The sequence below is a fragment of the Tursiops truncatus genome, chromosome 13 (assembly GCF_011762595.2).
Source record: "Tursiops truncatus isolate mTurTru1 chromosome 13, mTurTru1.mat.Y, whole genome shotgun sequence".
NCBI lineage: Eukaryota > Metazoa > Chordata > Mammalia > Artiodactyla > Delphinidae > Tursiops > Tursiops truncatus.
In genome coordinates, this window is record NC_047046.1 from 8,994,888 (window position 1) to 9,000,887 (window position 6,000).

Below are 6,000 nucleotides of genomic sequence, written 5' to 3' on the forward strand. Positions count from 1 at the left end.
GGTGGCAGGTGAAGTTAAGAGATGGCAGGAGTCAGATCATACAGGGCCTTGAGGGCCACAGCATAGAGCTGGAATTTTTTTTTTTTTTAATTTTTGAGGGCAAAGCTCCTTAGATATTGGAGGAAGGGAGGGATAACTTGGAAGGGCTGTTACCAAAGAGTAGGTGGGTTGGGGACAGCAAGTGGGGGGGGGCCTTTTTGTCAGAGGGTGGTCTTTGCCAGGCAGCCCCTCCCTCCCCTGCCTGCGCCCTACCCAGATTTAGCATCTTTCGCCCTGAGCTCTGGGAAACTCCCCACCTTGAGGTCACCCCCCAGCTGGTCTGACAGTTGGAGCTCGGGTGGAAGATGTTGGTCATGCCTTCAGGGGTGCTTGAGGGGCCGTGCTGCAGTGGGTTTAAGCAGATGGTTCGGGTTTTCAAGAGAAGCCAGAAACCTGGGTTTTGTGAACATTCTTTTAAGATGTAAATGCAGGGAAGAAATTGAAAGTAATTAAATGCTGGGCACACAACAGGTTTGCCTATTCATAAATATCAAATTGGACCTGTGGGCCCTGGGTCTCCAAGTCTGTCCCAGTGCTTAAGGGGGCTCTAAACGGGTGAAAAGAAACATTTCAATAGCTTATTTATGAAGTGCTTTCCCAGCAGCAAGCGCTGTGATGAGCCCCTGACAGGTATGCACTCATTTAATCCTCCCAGTTGGAGGAGGAAGGTTGAGTCTTTTCTCTGTTTCTCAGATGGGAAGACTGAGGGTTGGAGAGATGATGTGTAGGGTATGAACCCCAGGCCTCAATCCCAACTCATGTGGTCTTTTTGGCAGGTCACAGGACTCTGTACAGAAGGCATGCATCCCCAGGAAATCATGGCAGAGAGGTGGCAGTGACTTAGGTCAAATGGAGATGCCCTTGCTTGATTCTGAGGTCAAAACCAAGAGTTGAAGACCCTGAACTCTGCCTTGAGTGAGCTTTGTAAAAAAGTGAAATCAGGTCACCACACCCTCTCCTCCACTTAAAAACTTTCAGTGGCTCCCTACTGCTTAGGGGATGAAGTCCTTTTACCTTGGCTTACCAGGCCTGTCGTGATCACCGCCTCCCATCCTCACCTACCTCCACCATTCCATCTCTTACTACACTTCCTTGCCACCAGTTCCCCCAGCCAGAATTAATTATTATGAGGTCCACAAATGCCTTATGCTTTCTTATCTCCAGACCTTTGCATATGCTGTTCCCGCTTTCAGGAACTCCCTTGCCATCGCTCTACCTGACAGATTTCTCTCATCCTTTACATCTCTAATCTGGGAGGCTTTCCTGAACCTCCTGGCCGGATCAGGGGGCTGCCCCCATCATTATTACATCACAGTTCATTGTGATTGCTTGCCTGTTTTTTTATTTTAAGACCCATGAGGGCAGCATTTGTGTCTGTCTTGTTGACTCTTGTCACAGGCACAGGGCGTGGCACATCTTAGATGCTCGATAAACATCTGTTGGTGGCACAACACTTTCGTTGCTCCTGGAAAGTTTGGGGGAGCAACTGCTAAACTTTCGGGACCCCATTGGGAAGCAGGGGTTGAATTTGGTTTGAAGGTACTGAGAGGAGCAAATTACACTTCCCTCAGGACCATTCTGGTCCAGCCCACTCTGGAAGGTTCTCTTGGAGCCCATGGCCTCTGTAAAGTGTGGACAAGACAAGGCTGCTGCTCTGAGAGCCAGGGAGAGAGTTAGGCTGCTGCGGCTGCCTTCAGAAGCAGAGAGAGAGGCTTAATGCCTGCTCCCTCTTCCCCCCTATTATCAAATTAATCCTCTAGATGGCCAGGTGTCAGTGATAAAGATGAAGGGAAATGACAGTTATGTTTCCTCCAAGAAGAGCTCGAGACCTTAGAAAGAGAGCAAGTGGTGACACCTGCTATTTCTCTGCCTTGGGATGCCCTCCCTGCTGCCCCTTTCTTGGGGTGGCTTCAGCAGTTGTCCCCACTGTGGCTATGTGGAGGCCAGGCTCTGATTGGTGAGACTGCTTGGAGAGCCACAGGCCCGTGGCATCCTCAGCCACAGGCACATGCACATGCAGTCACATGCACACACGTGCACATATACTCACTGGCGCGCCCACGCGCGCGCACGCACACATACACACACATCTTCCCAGTTCTGCATCCCGAGAATCCCTGCACATAGCAACACCGTGGCTTCCTTTGCTCTGCCTTCTTTTTCCTACCTATTTTCATTCCTGAGTTGTTCGGGGACCAGAGGAGCTGAGGAAAGCTTTTTGGGTTGTGGGGTAGGGAGGAAGGCGTTGGCCACAGAAGGATTATCAGGGAATCCCACGACTGAGAGGAAAAGAAGGGATTTTAAAAATTAATTTTGTCTTATGAAAGCCATGTTGCCACGTGGAGGGTTTTAAAAAGAGAAAAGAAGGGGAAGGAGATGCCAATAACCCAGCCCGCTTAGCACTTCAGTGTGCTTCCATATACTCTTCCTGGTTTGCCATCAGAACCATGGTTGATTCTGTTTCGTGGTCTTTTCACTTAATACTGACATTGGCCTTTTCCACATCATTTTGCTGTCTTCAGAACAAGTGTTTTACTGGCCTAATATTCCCTGAAGTGAATGGATCACTCTCCCCTCAGCCAGACCATGTCCCTGGGCATCTCTAGGTGTTTTTGCTTTTAAAACACTGGGGTGATGGAAAAAAGTTGTATTTCTGGTTCTATGTCTTTGGCCCTTTTCTCAAGGCCAAGAACCTTGCTCCAAAGTCAGGTAGACCTGGGTTCAAATTCTGCCCCTATCAATGAAACTTCAGGCCAGTGCTTTCTGCTCTGTGCCTCAGCTTCTTTGTCTGTGAAATGGGGACCCTCAATGCCTCTCTCACAGGAAGTATTGTTGGGATTAGTTGAGTGAATTTGCCTGAAGCATTTAACTTGGGACTAACAACACATAGCAGGCTCTTGTGTGGCCCCTAACGGGTCTGTTTTATTCACTGTTCTTCCCTCAACACTCGTGCCTGGCATGCAGTGGGTTCTCACTTAATTTGTGCTGAATGAATGTGATGGACACATTCACATGTATGTGTTTTTCTGCCTGTGCTGGGGTGTACATTTCTGTTGAAGACTCTTGTGTGGAAATATAGATGTGTACAAACACATACACACACACACACACTCAACCAAGCCAAGGGAAGGGCACAGGGCCATTCTGGTTGAGGGTCCATGAACATTTTATTGTGATTAAATATTTATCTGGTGCTTGAGTGTGAACGTGACACTTTGCAGTAGATAAGACAGGGCCATGTAGAAAAGGCCTGAAAAGCTATGGGGTCCAGCTCAGTGAAGAAACAGCCAGTTACGGAAGCAGAGGAGGGGAGGGGCTGGGGCTCAGGGATTTATTCGTTCAGCCAATCAGTCATCTGTATTTATCCAGCACCTACTATGTGCCAGGTCGCAGGCTATGCCCTAGTGATGCCCTAGTGATCAACACAGACATGCTCTATGCCCTGATGGTCTCCACGGTGTTTAGAAGTGAAATCCCTAAAGAGACTGACATTAATCAAATAATCACACATACTTGAAATTGCAAACCCTGTGAAGGGCTGTGGAGGAAATGAGCTAGGAATGATGATATGGTGTAACAGATTTAATCTGGAAGTTAAGGAAGGACTCCTGAGTTAGCCAAGTGAAGAGAGGCTGTGGTCATCCAGGCAGAGGAAGGGAGCAACACATGCAAAGGTCCTGGGGTGGGAAGATACACCTCTGGTTCTGGGAAGTGAAATATGGCCAGTGTTACTGGAGCATAGAGTGAGGGGCAGAGAGGTAGGGTGTGACTGGGGAGGGTAGACAGGGTTGGCTCAGATGGGGCTTGTAGGCCCTGCTGAGGTCTTTATCCTGAAACAGAGGGGAACCGTAACTGGGTGAAGGGGGCCTTGGAGGGGTGAAAGAGGAGAATTGGAGGGGTTTGAGGGCCTGGAGCCTAGGGTGGGAGAAGTGGCTAGACAAGGAGACTCAGATGTACCCACCACTGTCCCCTGGCTGGAAAGTGCATGCCTGGCCTTTCCAGGCATCCAGAAAATTCATCAGTCTGTAGGATGGAGCAGGTCAAGGTAGGGACAGGAATAGAGCCGTTTTTCCTGGGCAGATGGGGAGGGGGCGGGGGAGGGCCTTACCACATTCAAATATATGCTTCCTTTCTGCCAGTTATTACTTACCTAGGGGCTTGTGAAAAGAGAAAGATCAAAAAAAAAAACCCAACAACCCAAGAAACACCAAATCCAGCATTGCTTCAGGCATGCAGCCTGAGGGAGCAAGTATTTTTTCTCCAATATTTGTGTGTATTTGAGTCTGTGAAATGCTGTGCTGAAACTCTAGACCCCGCCAGAATAGGGGGCTCTGGGGCCTTCAGGGCCGTCAGGAGGGGGCCACCGTTGCTCTCCACATCCTGGACAAGGGCTGGCATAGCGGGGCCCGCCCTCTGCAAAACGGTAGGCTTCTGTTTCTCATCTGCTTTGTGTTCCGATAACTCAGGCACGGCCCACCTGGGGGTGTGGGGTGCGGGGTGCTGGAGGTTCTCAGGCAGGCTGGTTTCTGGAATGGTGGAATGCCCAAGAGAGAGGTTGGGAGGCAGGGGATTTGGCGGCTGCCCCTGCACAGTGATATTCTGTGCCTCACACATTCTTATTAGCATCGTAATCGCTCCAAAATACTGATTCATTATCGTGCTCCAAGCTGCAGACTGAGGCAGTGGGGTTTAATAGTTCCATATGAACCATTCTGGGCTGTTGAGTAAATATTGCTCATTCTGAAAAATAGGGTAAATGTGTGTTTTGGCGATGAGCAAGACAGCAGCCAAGTAGGTAGTTGGTGTCTAGGCCGGCGCCAGGCAAGGTGGTGGGGGACAGGGGAATGCTCACAGTCCAAGAAGTGTCCTGTTCATGTCTGACTGGCATTGAAATATTCTTCTGGACATGAAGATTGGGATTAGGAAGGAGATTTGCTCTGAAATGAGGGTAGAAGTACCCTCTTGTTTTTTGTGCATGTAGAAATGGCTCCAGGGTAGACAGGAAAGACCCCTCCAAATGTGTATAGACAAGTGATTGCTTTCAGAACTGGAGGGCTGCTTACTACAGGCAGCAGGAGGCAGTGTGGCAGGAGTTAAGTGTGCAGGTGAGTAGATTCCACTCTGAGGTCCCTGTTCTGCCACTTGTTAATTGTGGGACCCCAGGCAAGTTACTTGACCCCTTTGTGGCCTCAGTTTTCTCATCTTTAAAATGGGGATGATAAAAGTACTTCCTCATAGGATTGTGTGGGATTTAAACAAGGATATTTTTACAAAGTTCAAATGGTGCTTGGCATTGTGCACAAGAAATGTTAGTTATTAACAGGGTTCTGGTATGGTGTGGAAAGAAGGTTTGCATTTGGATCTATCTCTGGGCTTCTTCAACTCTGAGAATCTGATGAAAGCTATGGATCCTCTCTATGCTAGAGACACATAGCATTTTGCATATATTGTAGTTTCAGGGGGTTGTTGGGTCCTCCATATTTAGCTAGGTACTCCAAGTTAAGAGCTCCCAATCCCTACTGTAGATCACCCTGTTGTGGAGTGGAAGTGAGTCATAGGCTCTAGAACCTTCTAGAACTGGGTTTCATCCTGGCTCTCTTTCTTATTTGCTGTATAAAGTTAGGCAAGTGAAGAGATATCTTTCAGCCTCGATCTCATACTTGGTGTGGAGTTCTTCATGTGAAAAGGATTTGGACCATGTAAAACACTTGGCCCAAAGCTTGGCACACAGTAGACCCCACTTGATTGAAGACCTAAGAGTTGCTAAGGGTAGGCTCTGCCCCTCTGTTATGTTTATAGTCTGTGTGTAATAATTCCTTTATCTGAAGTTCTTAGATCTGATCTTGCTAGTTGTGTGTATTGATTCTCACACAGAGTAGACTTTCCCCAGGTGTTTTGTAATTTTGGATTGAAAGCTCATCTATAGTAGGATTGAATCTCTGGTAATTTTCTGTGGCCTGG

General features: G+C 48.3%; 1 long non-coding RNA gene across 1 annotated transcript in view; it reads left to right on the plus strand.

Annotated features, from left to right (window-relative positions):
• Positions 1-1,048, plus strand: part of LOC141276138 (uncharacterized) — a 33,881-nt gene extending 32,833 nt beyond the window's left edge. The window contains exon 3 of the long non-coding RNA XR_012325116.1: positions 816-1,048. This is a non-coding gene — a long non-coding RNA (uncharacterized lncRNA). The remainder of the gene's footprint in view (positions 1-815) is intronic.
• Positions 1,049-6,000: the final 4,952 nt, after the last annotated feature.